Source organism: Tursiops truncatus, chromosome 18, assembly GCF_011762595.2.
Source record: "Tursiops truncatus isolate mTurTru1 chromosome 18, mTurTru1.mat.Y, whole genome shotgun sequence".
NCBI classification, from domain to species: Eukaryota; Metazoa; Chordata; class Mammalia; order Artiodactyla; family Delphinidae; genus Tursiops; species Tursiops truncatus.
The window spans coordinates 49,521,293-49,540,474 of record NC_047051.1 but is presented as its reverse complement, the minus strand read 5'-3'; the positions used below and the strand labels follow the sequence as shown (position 1 = coordinate 49,540,474).

The following is a 19,182-nucleotide window of genomic DNA, read 5'->3' as shown; positions in this document are numbered from 1 at the left end:
TGTCTCTATTTCTGCTTTGCAAATAAGTTCATCTGTACCATTTTTCTAGATTCCACATATAAGCGATATTATACAATATTTGTGTTTCTCTTTCTGACTTACTTCACTCCCTATGACAGTCTCTAGGTCTATCCACATTTCTGCAAATGGCACTATTTCGTTCCTTTTTATGGCTGCATAATATTCCATTGTATCTTTATCCATCTTCTTTATCCATTCCTCCGTTGATGGACATTTAGGTGGTTTCCATGTCCTGGCTATTGTAAATAGTGCTGCAATGAACACTGGGGTGCATGTATCTGTTTTTTTTTTTTTTTTTTTGTGGTATGTGGGCCTCTCACTGTTGTGGCCTCTCCCGTTGTGGAGCACAGGCTCTGGACGTGCAGGCTCAGCGGCCATGGCTCACGGGCCCAGCCGCTCCGCGGCATGTGGGATCTTCCCGGACCGGGGCACAACCCCATGTCCCCTGCATCTGCAGGCGGACTCTCAACCACTGTGCCACCAGGGAAGCCCTGCTTGTATCTCTTTGAATTATGCTTTTCTCCAGGTATATGCCCAAGAGTGGGATTGCTGAATCATATGGTAGTTCTATTTTTAGTTTTTTAAGGAACCTCCATACTGTTTTCCATAGTGGCTGTACCAATTTACATTCCCACCAACAGTGTAGGAGGGTTCCCTCTTCTCCACATCCTCTCCAGAATTCATTGTTTGTAGATATTTTGATGATGGCTATTCTGACCAGTATGAGGTGATACCTCATTGTACTTTTGATTTGCATTTCTCTAATAATTAGTGATGCTGAGCAGCTTTTCACGTGCCTCTTAACCATCTGTATGTCTTTGGAGAAATGTCTATGTAGGTCTTCCATCCATTTTCCATTAGGTTGTTTGTTTTTTTTTTTTATATTGAGCTGCATGAGCTGTTTGTACATTTTGGAGATTAATCCCTTGTCAGTTGCTTCGTTTGCAAATATTTTCTCCTATTCTGAGGGTTGTTTTTTCGTTTTGTTTATGGTTTACTTTGCTGTGCAAAAGCTTTTAAGTTTAACTAGGTCCCATTTGTTTATTTTTGGTTTTCTTTTCATTACTCTAGGAGGTGGGTCAGAAAAGATCTTGCTGCGATTTATGTCATAGAGTGTTCTGCCTATGTTTTCCTCTGAGAGTTTTATAGTGTCCGGCCTTACATTTAGGTCTTTAATCCATTTTGAGTTTACTTTTGTGTATGGTGTTAGGAAGGGTCCCACTCTCCATGGTAAATTAGTCAGTGGTGACAGTGGTCTGACCTTAGCAGAGGAAGTGGATAATGTCGGTTACTCTTCTCTCATAGTCTCAGTTGGGTGTTGCATAAGGTATAGAACTTGAGGATGTCTGGTGGTCTGAGATATCAATGAGCAAGATGAACAGAATTTCACTTCGTAGAAGAAATAAGAAAACCCAAAAGTCAGTCATAGTTTGCTCAATCTTTTCTTTCCCCAACCTAATAGTTTTCTGAGTTTTTATGAACTTAGTGTATGAGTAATAATCAGAAAAATACTTGGGGATTATTTGTTGAGAAGCTTTTACTTTAACCCAAGCTGCAGAGGACTTTTTCCTTGGATCAAGCACTGGGGCCTCAAAGCAAGGTCATTTAATATGCCATTTTTAGTAGACTTTCATCTGAACAAGTTGGAATTTTTAAAATGAAATTAGCCCTCCAATTTCATTATTATTTAATTATTTATCTAAGGAATCAGGACCAAGAGAACTTTACCTTTTGCTTTTACATGACTGAGTTTTTACTTTTGGTTTGATATTAGAACTTCAGTGCTTCAAGTACATCTTCTTTGAACTGATGTACTGAAGCGGAACGGCATTCCAAGGAAATTGATGGCTGGTACTAGGGAGGCTACAGGTGATTGGAATTTTCCCATGGCAGTCACTTTTATATAACATTCTACAGTTTTGTTTTAGTTCCTATCCACTGTCCTAGCTAGAATCAGTCTCATTTCCTTTCTTCCACCATTTTCTTTTTGGTTATAGATATCAAGAATTTTAATGATTTGTAAATAGTTTTCTAAACTAATGAAATAAATATGTGTCAAATGCATGTTTTTACATTTTATGTTTTAATAATTAATCCCCCCGAGTTCATTTTCTTGCCATGCTAAATGCAATTCTAGAATGGTTTCTATTTCATTAGTGTTGAAATATAGATCTTTGAAATCTCATGCTGTGGTACCATATCGCTTGACTGGTACTGTTACTGCCAAGGAACCATGTTTCATAACTTTTCTTAGTGAAGTTAAATTTGATTTGTGAAATTAACCAGAACATTTAAACCAAGAACTCTTATCTCCCCTTTCTCAATCTTAGAAATGGAAAAGTTAAAGGCAAGCCAGGTTTCTGTTTTTTGTCCTGTATCTAATTTATTGTCCTAAATGAGCCAATGCTCCCACCATTCTAAAGAGGCTCCACTTGGGCACTTGGCTTCAGTCCTTCCGTGGATCCTTAGGCTGTCTTGTATCCTGGATGACTTCAACACCCGCCCAAATGACACAGGCTTCTCCGGGCTTTGAGTTACTCATCTCCAATAGCTTCTACCGTAGCCCCTCTTCATCATGTCCTTCTGTTTGCATACTCAGCATGTTTTCATCACCAGTGTCTTCAGCACTGAAATTTTATATCCAGACCTCGGTCTCTTGACATAGCCTCTGGCAAGTTTCATTCATCTTTGTCCCATTAGGCTCTCCAGACTCTAGATTCTTGTTTTCTCTGTTACCCACTTTCTATATTTGTTTCCCAAGCCATTTAGGTTTTATGTTCCATCACTTCTGTCTCTCTTTGACAGTATCAACTGTTTTGCCCCATGTTCTTCTTTCACACCTGCTTAGCAAAATCCCAAGCCTGGCTGAATTCAAATCATCAGTCTTCCACACCTGAGTCATGCTGATTAAAAAATCTCCCCACGGGTAGATTGGTGCTGCCTAAGGTTTGGATTCTTGGTATATCTTGGCCTTGACTACTTGCCATTCCCAGGAACATGCCATGTATCTTCAGCTATTTGAGATGTCTTTTATTCCTCAGAAAAAGGAGTTGTGACTTTCTTTATGCATGGGTTTGCGTATTTCTTCTTCAAGTTTTTCCTTAGTATCAGTAGTTCAAATTGTGGTGTTGAAAGATCTAGGGTAAATTTTGATTCAGTCTCCAATGTGGTGGGAGATCCATGGACAGTGATACTGACATTGAAAGTCTAATGGGAGGTACATGGTGGTATGTGGAGGTTTTTCTGATTTATGGCTGGATCCCAGGTAATAACTGAATAACAGGGATCTGCAAATGGGCTGGGAAAGTTCTCAGGGCCTCAGTTAAGTGTCCAGACTTAGGGAAGAGCTTCAACCCCAGTAAGGGGACAGGAAGGCTCAGTCAGAATCTGAGCAGGAAGGCCATGCACAGTGTGCTCAGTGGTTGGGTAGAATTAGCTCACTTCTGGTTCCCAGGGCTCACCCAGGCACACGAGATATACTAGTTATCTTACCACAGGATTGGTTTAAGGCCTTACCAACTGCCTCCTTTGTCAGGACTGGTTTTGAGACATGGATGGAGCTGAGAGTACAGGTGAGTGGGCTGGTGAAACTCTAGGGGTGACAGTGTTGGAGTGTCATTAGAGATGAGGCAAGAGAGGTGAACTGGACTCAGCCTGTAGAAGGCTTAGCCTAAGGGCCTTACCTAGTAGAGAACCCTGGAGGACAGTGACCCAATTGTGGAACCAAATTAAGTGGAAACTGAACAAATAGGAGAGGGTCAGTTGTAATGTTTTTTTTCACAGTATTATTTCGTTCATATAAAAGGCATGGGAGGGAAATTTTAAGCCAAGAATTAACTCTTGGTTTGCCCTTTGAGGACTGTACGCTTTTAGGAGACTTTAGACCTGGTCATAGTTTTTGGGTCTGTGGCCTCCCGGCTCTCTCTTCTGCATGCTAATCTTCTGGTTGCAGTACATTGCAGGAAAATAAACTAATTTTAGTATTAGCCTAATCAAAGTACAGGAAGGCAGATCTGCTTTAATAACATAATATGGTAGAATCCAAAGCTTAATGTATGTTTCCTGCTGTAGACAGCTATAATATGCTAATAGATAGTTACCAAAAATATCAATTGAAGGATATTTGCTTTACAAAATTTGATCATAAGATTCCTGTATAAAAAATGAATTTCCTCTAGAGAATTTAAAATCTGATTTGGTGTACTACTGTGATTCCATTTGCATGCACATTTATCCTGATTAATAATCAAGTGAGACTTAATAGGGATAAATACACATTATTGAGTTTAGGCTTAAAAATGTCATTGTAAGGATGGAGCTGAGTGCTCTGGCTTTTCAGCAGATCAAGAGGCTAGTTTTAAGTATAAGGCAATAGCGTGACACAGATGCCAGAAAACTGGAGCGCCATCTGAGCCTCAGCTAATAGAAATCAAGGTCCAGAATGAGAGTGGCAGATAGGCCGCCACGTGAATCACATCCCGGTACTTCCCGCCCAACTTTCCTGGGGAACCGAACAAACTTGCTGTCTGTAGAGGCCAGTGTCCTAGATGGTGAGGGAGCTGGAGCCCCATCAAAGTCTCAGAGGATGAACAGATAGAGGATGCTTGGCTTGAGGAAGAGAAGGTGATGGTGGTTCCTTAAAAATTGTGGTGGTTTGCCATGTGGAAGCAGGCTTGGATTTATTTGTTATAGGTTCAGATTTAGAATTCAAGGTGGGAATTACAGGGAGGTATTTTCCAGTTTCCTCTTCCTCAGGTCAGAGTGTGTCAAGGATTGTTTTTGTTTTAATTTTTTATACAATTTTAAAAGGTTACACTCCATTTAAAAATATTGGCTATATTTCTCATGTTGTACAATATGTCCTTGTAGCCTATCTTGCACCCAACAGCTTTTATCTCCCACTCCCCCACTCCTATTCTGCCCCTCCCCAGCTCCCTGCTGGTGACCACTAGTTTGTTCTCTATATCTGCAAGTCCACTTCATTTTTGTTATATTCACTGGTTTGTTGTATTTTTTAGATTCCACATATAAATTATATCATACAGTGTCTTTCTCTGTCGGACTTATTTCACTGTGCATAATACCCTCCAAGTCCATCCATACTGCTGCAAAATGGCAAAATTTCATTCTTTTTTATGGCTGGGTAGTAGTCTATTGTGTATATATACCACATCTTCTTTGTCCATTCATCTGTTAATGGATACTTTGGTTGTTTCCATATCTTGGCAATTGTAAATAATGCTGCTATGAACATTGGGACCCGTGTGTCTTTTCGAATTAGTGTTTTTGTTTTTTTCAGATATATACCCAGGAGCGGAATTGCTGGGTCATGCTTTTGGTTTTGGTTTTGGTTCTTAGAGGATTCTTGTGTGAGAGAAGAGGTTAGACTGGAGGCTTCCATAGCTCTTCCACTGACGGATTAGTTTAAATTTATCCCATCAGGCATCAGGTAAGCTACACAGCTGTTATTATTTGTTATTTATACTTAAGTACCACTTATTATATGTTTGGGAACTGTTCTAAAACTGTAAAAATATCAATTCATTTCACTTATTTTAACAACCCTGCAACGTAGCTATTACCTGCATTTTATAGATGTGGATCCTGAGGCTCAGAGATATTCAGTTACTTGCACAAAGTAACACAGCAAGAGCCAGATCCACACCTAGGCTGTCTGCCTCTTTATTTTAGGAATATGTGTCTTGAGGATTACATTATGCCTGAATTATGTATGTGGTGACTCCATTCTCAGTGTATTATTGAGCTACTGCCTGAAAATGACTTTTATCTTCATTATTATTATGATTTAAAGGTTTTCTGAGTTGGGAAGAGTTTCTGATTCACTTTGCTGCACATATGTTATGTTTTGCTAGAAAAACAAATAGAAATACTGTTTTGTGTTCCCTGTGGTATAAATCATTTTCAAATAGTAATTTGGATGATACTTTATCAGCTCAGGTCTCTCTTATTTGTAAATTATAGTAAATTTTAAAAATGACATCCCTCACAATTGCTTCTCTTCACAACCCATGTGATTTCTTTACAATCACAGGATCTTATATTATACCTCCATGACTTGGAAGAACTGTTTTGTTTTTTTTTTTCCCCAAATGTTAACTCCCTGGCAGGGGTTATCTCAGTACTGGAGGGTATATGGTTTATTAAACACAGAATGGTCTTTGCTGTTCCTTTGGCTCACAACCTCCAAAGCCTCATCTGTTAGCAGACAGCTGTAACAGTCTCCCCACTGTTTATGTTTAGCTCATGAAGCAGAAAATATGACAGGTTCTGTGTCTTTCAAAATGTCTCCCCCCAAATGCTAGTTAATCCCCTGGCTTTCAAAGGTCAACAAAAGTTATGTCTGCTGGCAGCAAGAATATAGGTTTTCTTTTTCATTCTTATGTAGATGTTATTTATTGACACTATTGTTTATCCAAGATGACTATAATTCTTCATATGATATTAAACAGACAAACCTTTGTTTCCAAATTGTGAACTAAGTTGATGAAGAAGAAAATATCAATCACCAAGTCCAAGTTACAGTTTTTTCTTTGTTGTTGAAATGGTTGAATAATTTTAGAGCTGAAGAAGTACTATCTGAAATAAGTCCATAGACAATTTAAAAATATTTTAATAATGTAATTATTTCAGTGAACAGTTTGATTGTCTAAACAACAATAATACAGTATGACAATTGGAAACACTATTTGCAAGCTGTGTAGCTTTTACCAGTTTTATCGTGTATGCAGCTGCAACTGGACTTCGTTAGTGAACCGGAAGGGGCTGAGGAGTGATTGGGCAGGTGGGCTTTTTGAGAACCACTGGGGACAAGAAAAATTGGCCACAATAATAAAACTGATAAGGTGGAGAGAGACAAGTGATGGGAAGATGTCTGCCCCCATTACCAGGTGACACTGAAGAGAAAACTTATGAGCTTGGTGTCAAGGGGAATAAGTAGCACCAGTGTAGGGATGCTGGTCACCCAGAGTGTGGCTTCCTGGAGGGCAAGAAATGAAAAGCCTGCAGCATGAGCAGCTGAAGTGGGATCAGCACCTGGGAACAGAAAGATGGAATGGGGAAGACCTAGAAGGAAGGGCTCCCTGGATCTCCAGGATGCAACTTATGCAGGGCAAGTTGGAACACTGAACGCAGAAGCACAAGCACCAGGGACCTAGTTTTACCCTAGGAAAAGAAATCAGGCATCAGTGAGAATGACTGCTGCAGACTGAGATCTCTCGGGTCGTCTCATGAGCAACGTGGAGTCTATAAATGTATCAGTCAGGAAAGCTTTTGGTTGCATGCATTAGAAAACCTGAATATGAAGTCTCAATTGTAAAGGGGTTTACTTTTCATATATGATGAAAAATCTGAGGGCGGGTAGCTGTTGGCACTGGTTGAAGGGGGGTCAGCAAGGTTAGCATTGAGGTCTCTGATTCTTTGGGGGCTTCCTTCGTAGGCTGGCGATCATTTCAGTAGGAAGAGGGGAAAATGCTTTTCCTGCTGCACTGTGTCATGTGCACATTGCAAGCTGGAAGAGGACCTAGGGAAGAGACTGGAAATGGGGTTGGGTCATTCAACCAACAATGTCTGCCGCAACATATTTTCTGCTAGCTAATCTTTGTAATATCATCTCTTGAGAAGAGTTATTTTTGTTTTCTCTTGTATTTCAAACATCCCAAGAAGTGCTAGAAAAGAAGAGGACATGTGAATGTGAAAATACCCTGTGACGTTCCATGAAACTATTTTTGAGAATTGAGATTAATGGATTATGGTACCTTATAATGATGATGATGATGATGATGTTGATGATAATACTAATAATAGCTAGCACATATAACTTCTTATGTGCCAAGCTCTGATTTAAATGCTGTGTATAAATTACTGTTAAAAATCTTATCAACTGCATTAAAGATAGGAACTAGCATTATTATTCCCATTTTACATACTGGATAACTGAGACCTCTGAACGATTAAATGACCTATCCAAAGCTAGTATAGTATACTATACTAGTATAGTATAAGTGGGGAAACCAAGAACTACACTCTGCAGTCTGGCCCCAGGGCCCATGCCCTTCATCCCTGGTCTACTTGATTTTTTTAATTTTTATTTAACTATCACACTTACCTCTTTAATATTATTCTAAATTTTATCATCACTGTTATTTTTTCCTGATGATTGCTTAATTCTGTGGTCCTGAAAAGGCTAAAATTGTAAATATGGACATTTGCCCATCGCCAAAAAGTAAAATCACTGCTAGGAAAATAATACCTACACGGGTTAGATGGGAAGATGAAATGCTGAATCCAGATACGGTGAAATTGGCAAAAGATGGCTGAGTTAGTTTAGTTTCATCCATTTTGAGAAGCCTGGCCCAGATTAGGAGCTCTTAGAGGAAGCAGTGTGCAAGGTGCAGTTTGGAGACATGACGTATTTAAAAGGCAGGCAGTTGAATGATTCCAGCTCATATATACCATTGGGTATAATGTATCTAGTCATCTGCCTGAACCAAACAGAATTATTTCCTGCTGGTATTTTTCTTCTGTGTTAATGGTTTTGAACATCCAGAGTAAACAATTTATTTTTTATACTGAGGCAACATTTCACAAAATGCCAACATTCAAATCAACCAGCGTCTTACCTCTCAAAATTGAGTAAAAATCTGTGTGTGTATGTGTGTATCAATAAGTGTAAAGCAAATAATTGAACTGTTTGGTTGCAAATGAAAAAACTCAGTAAAAAATTTAAATTAAAATACTAAGAATAAAGACATAATAATCGCATACATTTGCCTGACATGGTGAGCTATAATTGGAGAAAAATATAGTTTGCTGGAAAGAGAAGTTAGCTAGAAGTGAGAAGAAGCAGGCTCCCATTCTATGGCCCTTTTAATGCTCCTTTCACTTCACTATCTTAATAAGACTGTGGTATTTGTCCTGCGGTATGGTTTAGTGCCTTCAGAAGGACAGATCCATGTTATGGGTCCATAGTTTTGTTGGCCATTTAAAATCAGAAAATAGAATCTTGGCTGGAAGGGATTTATCTCAGAGGTCTTGTCCTCCAATATCCATCTGCAGAGATGATTCATGAAATGTTTGAATTAGTATCTAAGTAGCCATGTTGATGAGGATTCTATGGCTTTAATGTAGTTGGTTCATCTAGAATCAAAGCTGTTCTAATTTTGCTTATTAGATCTTGGAAGCTGCATGAAGTCTTTTCAAGCCTAGACATTTTCCATTTGCCTTTTGGATAAAGTCCCAAGTCTTTTGCCTCCAAGCTAATCAACTAGCAAGTGGCCACTGCCTCTGTAGAGAAAACCTCATCACTTCTGGCCTCTTACTATGCAGAGCTTTCTAGGCTCCTTCCACATACCATGTTGTCAGTGTCCTCTTCCCTCTCCTTACATACTTCTCCTTACCTGGAATATCACTCTTCATCTTTCAGTTGGCTAATTCCTTTGTCATCTCTAAGTCTCAACTCAAGTATCACCACCTCCGGAAAGTCCACAATCTTTTTTTTTTTTTTTCGCGGTACACGGGCCTCTCACTGTTGCGGCCTCTCCCGTTGCGGAGCACAGGCTCCGGACACGCAGGCTCAGTAGCCACGGCTCACGGGCCCGGCTGCTCCGCGGCATGTGGGATCTTCGCGGACCGGGGCACGAACCCGTGTCCCCTGCATCGGCAGGCGGACTCTCAACCACTGGGCCACCAGGGAAGCCGCAGAAAGTCCACAATCTTGATTGCTTCAGGTTGAGTTAGGCAGCCCTTCCTTGTGTTCCCATAATGCCCTGTGTACGTGTACTGTAGTACTGTATGTTCCACATTGTGTTAGAATGATCTGTTTATGCCTCTTCCCACTAGGACTGTGAGCACATTGACAGTAAGGACATGTCTTAGCCATCTTTGTATTTCTATGACCTGCTATAAGACACATTGTTAAATTCTAATAATACTTATGGACTTGATGAAAGGATAGAGAAAAACACCTGCCACGGTGTATGGCGTCATTCTATCCAGGAGTGGAATGGAATGAGTTTTGAGACTGCCTGTATCCTGGTAGACACAATTTTGGTCAGAAGCCCTGTATGCTTTTCTTTGCACATCATAGGCTGGGGTTGGCTGTCATTGTATTTTGGTCCGTGGCAGCTGCTGGTAGCTAAGGGATTTTATTTGTTTAGTTGTCCTTAGCGACAATAATATGAGATATTTCTACTTACAGTGTTAGTTGATACCTGATATTATGTTGTCTTATTTTCATTTTTGATATTTATTTTCTCCAGTTATTTAAAAATAGTTCAGTATCTGTACAGTACATTATTGTGCAACTTCTGGGTTCAGCATATTGGAAGGTTTAATACCAGCAAAACTTAGAGGTTGTATATTTTTTACTAGGTTTCTAGACTCAGATTTATAGGTTTTTCAGATTATATAGTTTGCCATCAGAGATCCAAGTCAAAGCCAAACACCAAATATTTGTTGAATCTGGTATATGCAAAGTCCCATGACAGGTGCAAAAACATGTAAGTGATAGACTAGCAGGAGACACAAAGCAGAAGTACTTGGAAAATTAAGGGCAGAATAAGGGTTAAATAACAGAACAAGCACAGCTACAGCTACGATGCTAGATGAAAGTGTAGCTAGACAGGTTCTGTAAAATTAGAGGCAGGTAAGAGCCCTTGGGCTATGGAGAAGGTTTTGGAGTTGAGAGACTCAACTGGGGCATTGAGAAATACGAGTGCTGCCTTTAGGCAAAAAGAAGGGGAGGGGGCTTTGCAGATGGTGGGGAGGAGGCCTGAGAGGCCTGGAACCTGGGGCAGTGTGGTTTGGCGGAAGCAGAGCATTCATGGGGGGCTAAGACCACAAAGGGAGAGCCCTGAAAGAAGCCGCTCTAACAAAAAGGCTGATAAAAGTGGCTTACTGGAGGGTGTGTCTCAAACGTGAATGTAGCTGTGGGTTCTCCTGAGGCTCTAGTTAAAAATGTAGATTTTGATTCAGTTGGTCTGGGGTGGGGGCTGTAGATTCTGCATTTCTACCATTCTGCTACTCCATGGACCTCACAGCAACAGATTGGAGGACTAAGTGAAAAGTTGTGAAGATTTAATTGGAAAAATGGTAAATGATATTCTCATTGTATATTACATAACCCGACTATTTCAGGCTTTTACATAGCACTTTGGAGGCGTGAAAGCGTTATGTCCAAAGGTGCATAATATTCAACCAGGGAGTCACATAGACAAAGTTTACATTCAACAGGTAACACAGTTTTATGGAGCTGTCCTGAAAGAGAAAAAAATTGGTTGGTTTTTATAAAATATCATTATAAAATATGTATTTTACTGAGTGTTAGACAAATGTAAGAATCTAGAGGAATGACTTGTTTAAATTAAATCGGAATAACTTTTTCAGTATTTGTCTCAACCGTCATAATTGAGCAAGAAATTGTGTTTTGCATTTGCAAATGGGCTCGGTACTCTGCTTGTCTTGGGTTTAGACCCTTGATTCAGAACCCTGACTCACCTTTGAACCACCTGCAGAGCTAAAAAAAATACTGCTCTACGCCAGACCAATGAAATCAGAACCTCTGGGGCTGGTGCCTGAGGGTTAGTCATTTTGAAAGGCTTCCAAGAGATTCAAATGTGCATCCAGGATTGAGATCTACTGGGTTATCTGACCAGATTGTCTAACACTGAATTAAGACGCTGGCACTGGGGGGGTTTGACTAATAGACTGTGGGCCTGGCAGGATTAAAATGGGAGTCAGTGCTGAGAGTCATTCTGTGCTCCAAGAGGCGGAATCCCTGGGATCCCCCTCTGTAGGGTTCTAGGAGTTCACGGGGAACGCTGTGAACAGACAGGGTGGTGTCAGAGGTGTGCTAGGATGGGGAGCCCTGGTAGCTAGGGAAGCGAGCAAGGTAAGCAGAGGCGTGGGTGTGGGAGCAGTTGCTAGGGACCAAGGCGAAAGCATCCTGCCAGTTGGTGCCTGCTATCTCCAGGGCATGGGACTGCTTTCACCGGGCAAGCTGCAGCACAAAGTCTTCAAACTGCCATCCTGGGTAGGTGGTTCAAAGCACAAAGCCCTTTGATGTGGACGGGCAACGTGAAGATGCAGAACAAAGAGATGCTTCCAAGGCAGTCTACAGAGTGTAAGAGGGTGCAAGACAGAGAGAAGGGGACCACCCGTACAAGCCTCACATACTTTCTAAGCCTCCTTAGTGGTGCTGCGGTGAAATGCCCCGCTCAGTGCCCGAGGCTGTGCCAGTACATGGTCATTCATAAAGCACAGATCCTGGTGACCAGATTCTTGACCTGTGTTTGTATCAGATTTGAGCTGATGGTGTAAGGCTCTTGCCCAAAGCTGTTCCTTAGGGTTTTTTTTTTTATTTTTTACATCTTTATTGGAGTATAACTGCTTTACAAAGGTGTGTTAGTTTCTGCTTTATAACAAAGTGAATCAGTTATACATATACATATGTTCCCATATCTCTTCCGTCTTGCGTCTCCCTCCCTCCCACCCTGAGCTTCCTCTTGGAATATGCCAAGCTCAGTGATTTTGGTACTGAAACAAGTCTTTCAAAACAAGGTGAAACTCAATGGCTTGGCTTAATTCTTCGCTTTTTAGATGTAAAAATCTTATTTCATATAAGAAATAAGTTGTTCTTATTTTTCAAGGATTTATGGTGGCAAACTTTTAACAATATTCACATCTACCAGCAGCCATACCATGAAGTGAACTCGAGGACCCAGCCCGAATCTCAGGCTGCGTCTGCATGTGCCGTAGTGATGCTGACTCGGGCCCTATTGAAATTGGAGGGAGACAGTTGCTACGGAGCAGATTTGACATCTTGGCTCCCCTCTGGGTTCCCGAGTAGAACAAACAAACAGGCAGAATGGTAAAGAAAAGCACTTTCAAGCTGTGGAGGAGTTAGGCACACGTAAATTATTATCTGTTCTCAGTGTGAGCCCGAAATAGGCACAGGGGAGACTATTCTTATCCTCGGCAAAAGGCTCTGGATTATAAAATGTGTTTTTCGCAGGAGATTCATCTGAGCACTCCTCATATGAGACCCTAGCTCTGACATCTTGTAGGGCAGGAGGAAAAGATCCCAGATGATGGTTTGGTGGAAGGATTGTGGCCAGGAGCTGAGCTGCAGCTGTCCCCTCCTTCCCTCGCCTTGGACCTTGGATGTGTAGGAGGCCTCACGAGGGCTGGGCAGGATCCCAAGCACGGGCTTGCTGGGAGTGGGGTGTGGGAGTCGGGGGCTGGGGGGATGGGCTGGGAGTGGAACACAGACTTCAGTAGGGGAGGCCAGTTTTGATAAAAAAACATTTTAAGGATGGGAAGAAAAATAGGTGAGGCTTTGTCAAACCATCAGCTTCTTACTTTGCAATTAAACTCAGTAGTTCCTTCGTTGTGAGATCTTGGCTAAATTTTTGTGTTTTTAGGAAAATCTCCTACAGATGGGAAGAACGTAGCCATTTAAAACAGTTATTCAGCAAAATGTTTCAAAGTTAGGATTGATCGCTTTTTTTAGAGACTAGTGCTTCCACCAGGCAGCCCAGACAAAGCCACCCGCAGAGGACATCTGTCGTCTCTACTCTCCCTCCTGCTTTTTATTCAGGCGTTCCCGATTCTTCTTATTAAAATATGTTACCTGGGAAAAGGTATGAATGACTGATAAGAGTTTAAAATGTTCTCTGTCCGGGAATCACTTTTAACAGGAATCCAAACCTTAGGCCACAGGTTAATTCCAAATCTGACTGAGGGGGACTCTAGCTATGCTGCCTCCCTGTCCCACGAACAGAAAACCTTCTCAAAGGGCAGTTGGGGGTAATGAGACTTATTCATGCTGTGTGTTTAAATGCCAGAGTCTTTGCAGATTATCGGCCACCTTCCTTTCCATTCTTGTGCTGGTGGTGGTCTCCCTTTTTTCTTCCTTGGCATCTTCAGGCCTTTGGGAGACTGGGATCTCTCATGGAACAAGTCTAGCAACTCCTCTCTACCTAAGTGAGGTCATGCAGCCCTGAGACCCCTTGAGGAAGGAGTCTCTATGGGGCTTCCGAGAGTCTGTAAACCCCTGAAACTGCCCACAAATATGTTCCCTTATTTTTCGAAGAAGAGGATTGATTAGATTCCTTAGATTCTCAAAAGGCTAAGCAATACCCCCATACCTCCTGCTACCTCCGCCAGCATCCCAGATGCTCCAGGATGGCATTTCAGGCAGCAGGTAGCAGGTGGAAGAAACTAGCTGAGGTCTCTGGGGTCTTCTTGGTGCACAGCTCACATGGGTCGATGGTCAGGTCCTACCGGTACCTACCAACACACAGTCCTCCATTAAACGTCCTTACAGGCTTATTATCTGTCGAGTATAGACTCAGCATTAATACAGTGAGCATCTTAATTGAGCCTCCCAGCAGGCCTGGGAGTCCCAAGATTGAGGTCTGAATTATGTAGCACTCTTTCAGTTGCAAGTTAAACAGAGGAGACGATTTATTGGCTCACAAAAATGGGGTACTTGGGGGGAGGAAGTAGATTTTAGGGATGATTCAGCTAATATCGTTAGGAATTGCTTTCCCTCTCAAAGATAAAGGTTGCTGCCTAGACTGCCAACTTTCATTCTGCTAGTTTAGAAGCCACAATGTAGTCTTTAATCCCTCCCTCCCTTCCTTCCGTCCTCCCTTCTTTCCCTCCTTCTTTCCTTCCCTCCCTCTCTCCATCTCTTCCTCTTTTTTTTCTGATCTGATAGCCCCAGCACAAGTCCTAGAGAACTCTCTCATCAACATTGTGCTATCCCTGATTTCTTTGCCGGGGCAAGGGGAATGAGGTATTGTGACTGGTTAAGTTTGGGTGACGTGCCCACTTCTGGAGTTGAAGGGAGTTGGTCCACTTTTCTTGAATTGCATGGACTAAGAATGGGAAAAAGGTAGTTTCACAAAGGGGAACTAGTGCTGTCACCAAAAGGAAAGGGAAGGGATGCTGGGCGGGCGAAAGCGCTGGCTGTCTACCATGATGTCCTTCTAATTCAGGTACCTTCAGCGTCTGAGAGATGGATGGGATCTTAGAACATCTTATAGTTGAGAAATTTATGATTCCCTGAACTTGTATGAATAAAAGAGTCTGACACATATATAAATGTGCCTAGTTTCAGGGAGAGGATCCATGGCTTTTACCAGCTTCTCAGATAAGGACCACTGAATTAAGAACCCGTCACTTTTTTCAGATGAGGAAGTGAGGGCTCAGAAACTCTCGATGTCTTGGCTTTGGAGACACTGTATCCAGCTTTATCCACACCCCGCTGGGTTTTCTAGCAGGACACTGGCCTCTGGATACTGTGTTAAAAACAGGCTTCTCTGGTCAAATACATTTGGGAAACGCTATGCACAGTGTCTACCTCTGGAGATTCCCAATACATTGAGGCATATTACAGGCTCTGAGAAATCTTATTCTAAAGAAGTACATTTAACTGTATTTAACCCAGAAACCTATTTGAATACTTTTTCTTTTCATGAGCCACCAGTAACACACTTAGGGAAACTGTGTTGCAGCACCTTGCCTCTCCTTTAGGCTGGATGCTATGCTGTGGGTCCTGGTTGGGAATCTGGGGTACCTACTTTCCAGTGCCGGGTGCTCCCTGTTAATCTGGTTCAGTTTCAGAGATTTCGGGACACAGTCACTCTCTAAGGTATGGAAGCTGCTCACCGCCGCACTCTCCTGCATTCTATCACCCCTCTCCGGCCACAGCAGGGCCGAGAGGCAAAGGCCTCTGGCTCAACCCTGCAGGAAAAGGAGGACCACAGTTCAGTGCCAGGCCCTCAGCGGGCCCTGGTCAGTGCCGTGGGCCTGGGGCGTGGGCAGTGTCCATAGGTTGTTCTGTACACTCTCGGATGGTGAGACAAGCCGGTCTGCTCTATTTCCCTTTCAGCCCACCCTGCACTTCCTCCACCACTTCTTTTACCCTTCCCCTCATTCACATCACCCCATGGGGCCTTCCTGTTCAATAATAATAATCATGAGCTTACTATATGTCAGGAACTGTTCTAAGCATTTTAGAGGTATTAATCATTAACTCTTCACAACGACATGATGTGCTAGGTGCTATTCTGTCTCCACTTTATAGAGGCAGATTCAGATTGCATTTTACATCCAGGGATTTGCACGGCTCTGAGGACATAGCAGAGAACAAAACGAACGTATGTCTATGGTTGGACTTATTCCCTTGGGACAGCTGACTAAGGTGACCACCAGGGAATACAACACCCAGTGCTCGTGAAAATCTTAATGGGCACCAAGGACACAGTGTATCCCTCCCGGGAAGTGTTCTGCTTTTATCAAATGTCTTGGGAAGATAAGATGTCTTTAACTTAAGAACGACCCTAATGACGGGAGTTTTAGACCTGAGGGGAGTGTTGGGGAGACGATTTTTCACGGGGAAGTCTTTATTTCCCGCTTGAAGCACACCTGCACGTGGCTGCCTAAGTGGAGCTGCCTCCTCCAGACCATCCAGCTTTTCCCTTTCTACTGGGATTTATAGAGCAGGAGAAGCAGGGGTGCCTATACTGGGACACCCAGTGCGTGGTGTGTACACCAGAGGCAGTGCGTACATGTCAATTTTTGCTAAGACTTTAGGCCTATGACAAAACTTAGGGACCCCGCTCCGTTAGCTGGTTTTCCTTGGCTTGGGCCAGTTCGAGTGTACATTTATGTCTCTGTTCACACACATGTGCACAGCCTATGCTTCTTCCCTTATGGTCTTCTTGTTCCACAGGGGAGCACAGTGTCCTAATATGAACCCTACCCCTGCAATTCATACAAAGGAGTTAGTGGCAAAATGCATTACCCTTCCCTAAAGTTCTTTTTTATTTTCTTTTTAACATCTTTATTGGAGTATAATTGCTTTACAATGGTGTGTTAGTTTCTGCTTTATAAGAAAGTGAATCAGTTATACATATACATATGTCCCCATATCTCTTCCCTCTTGCGTCTCCCTCCCTCCCACCCTCCCTATCCACCCCTCTAGGTGGTCACAAAGCACCGAGCTGATCTCCTTGTGCTATGTGGCTGCTTCCCACTAGCTATCTATTTTACGTCTGGTAGTGGATATATGTCCATGCCACTCTCTCACTTTGTCCCAGCTTACCCTTCCCCCTCCCCGTATCCTCAAGTCCATTCTCTAGTAGGTCTGCGTCTTTATTCCTGTCTTGCCCCTAGGTTCTTCATGACCTTTTTTTTTTTTTTTTTTAAGATTCCATATATATGTGTTAGCATGCGGTATTTGTTTTTCTCTTTCTGACTTACTTCACTCTGTATGACAGACTCTAGGTCCATCCACCTCACTACAAATAACTCAATTTCATTTCTTTTTATGGCTGAGTAATATTCCACTGTATATATGTGCTACATCTTCTTTATCCATTCATCTGTCGATGGACACTTAGGTTGCTTCCATGTCCTAGCTATTGTAAATAGAGCTGCAATGAACAGTTTGGTACATGACTCTTTTTAAATTATGGTTTTCTCAGGGAATATGCTCAGTAGTGGGATTGCTGGGTCATATGGTAGTTCTATTTTTAGTTTTTCAAGGAACCTCCATACTGTTCTCCATAGTGGCTGTATCAATTTACATTCCCATTATTCAACATAGTTTCAGAAGTTTTAACCACAGCAATCAGAGAAGATAAAGAAATAAAAGGAATCCAAATCAGAAAAGAAGAAGTAAAGCTGTCACTGTTTGCAGATGACATGATACTATACATAGAGAATCCTAAAGATGCTACCAGAAAACTACTAGAGCTAATCAATGAATTTGGTAAAGTAGCAGGATACAAAATTAATGCACAGAAATCTCTTGCATTCCTATACACTAATGATGAAAAATCTGAAAGTGAAATTAAGAAAACACTCCCATTTACCATTGCAACAAAAAGAATAAAATACCTAGGAATAAACCTACCTAAGGAGACAAAAGACCTGTATGCAGAAAATTATAAGACACTAATGAAAGAAATTAAAGATGATGCAAATAGATGGAGAGATATACCATGTTCTTGGATTGGAAGAATCAACATTGTGAAAATGACTCTACTACCCAAAGCAATCTACAGATTCAATGCAATCCCTATGAAACTACCGCTGGCATTTTTCACAGAACTAGAACAAAAAATTTCACAATTTGTATGGAAACACAAAAGACCCCGAATAGCCAAAGCAATCTTGAGAAAGAAAAACGGAGCTGGAGGAATCAGGTTCCCGGACTTCAGACTATTCTACAAAGCTACAGTAATCAAGACAGTATGGTACTGGCACAAAGACAGAAATATAGATCAATGGAACAGGTTAGGAAGCCCAGAGATAAACCCATGCACCTATGGTCACTTCATCTTTGATAAAGGAGCCAAGAATATACAGTGGATAAAAGACAGCCTTTCAATAAGTGGTGCTGGGAAAACTGGACAGCTATATGTAAAAGAATGAAATTAGAACACTCCCTAACACCATACACAAAAATAAACTCAAAATGGATTAAAGACCTAAATGTAAGGCCAGACACTATAAAATCTTAGAGGAAAACATAGGCAGAACACTCTATGACATAAATCACAGCAAGATCCTTTTTGACCCACCTCCTAGAGAAATGGAAATAAAAACAAAAATAAACAAATGGGACCTAATGAAACTTAAAAGCTTTTGCACAGCAAAGGAAGCCATAAACAAGATGAAAAGACAACCCTCAGGATGGGAGAAAATATTTGCAAATGAAGCAACTGACAAATGATTAATCCCTAAAGTTCTTACATTTCAGTTAAGGACTTGGGCTTAGACATGGGACTGTGAAGGGCTTCCCTTTAGGTGAACTAAAATGTCATTCTTACCTCTGGGCCTTTTTTTTTTTTTTTTTTTTTTGCGATATGCGGGCCTCTCACTGTTGTGGCCTCTCCCGTTGCGGAGCACAGGCTCCGGATGTGCAGGCTCAGCGGCCATGGCTCACGGGCCTAGCTGCTCTGCGGCATGTGGGATCTTCCCGGACCGGGGCACGAACCCATGTCCCCTGCATCGGCAGGTGGACTCTCAACCACTGTGCCACCAGGGAAGCCCCTCTGGGCCATTTTTTTATAGATTGCAGCTGTTTAGCAGAGTATACAGATTTTAATACAGCTGATAGGTAGTTAT

General features: G+C 41.8%; 1 long non-coding RNA gene across 1 annotated transcript in view; it reads left to right on the top strand.

Moving 5' to 3' along the window:
- LOC117308818 (uncharacterized) overlaps window positions 1–19,182 on the top strand; it is a 497,295-nt gene that overhangs the window by 139,808 nt on the left and 338,305 nt on the right. Inside the window, exon 5 of the long non-coding RNA XR_012327721.1 lies at window positions 5,321–5,470. This is a non-coding gene — a long non-coding RNA (uncharacterized lncRNA). The remainder of the gene's footprint in view (window positions 1–5,320; window positions 5,471–19,182) is intronic.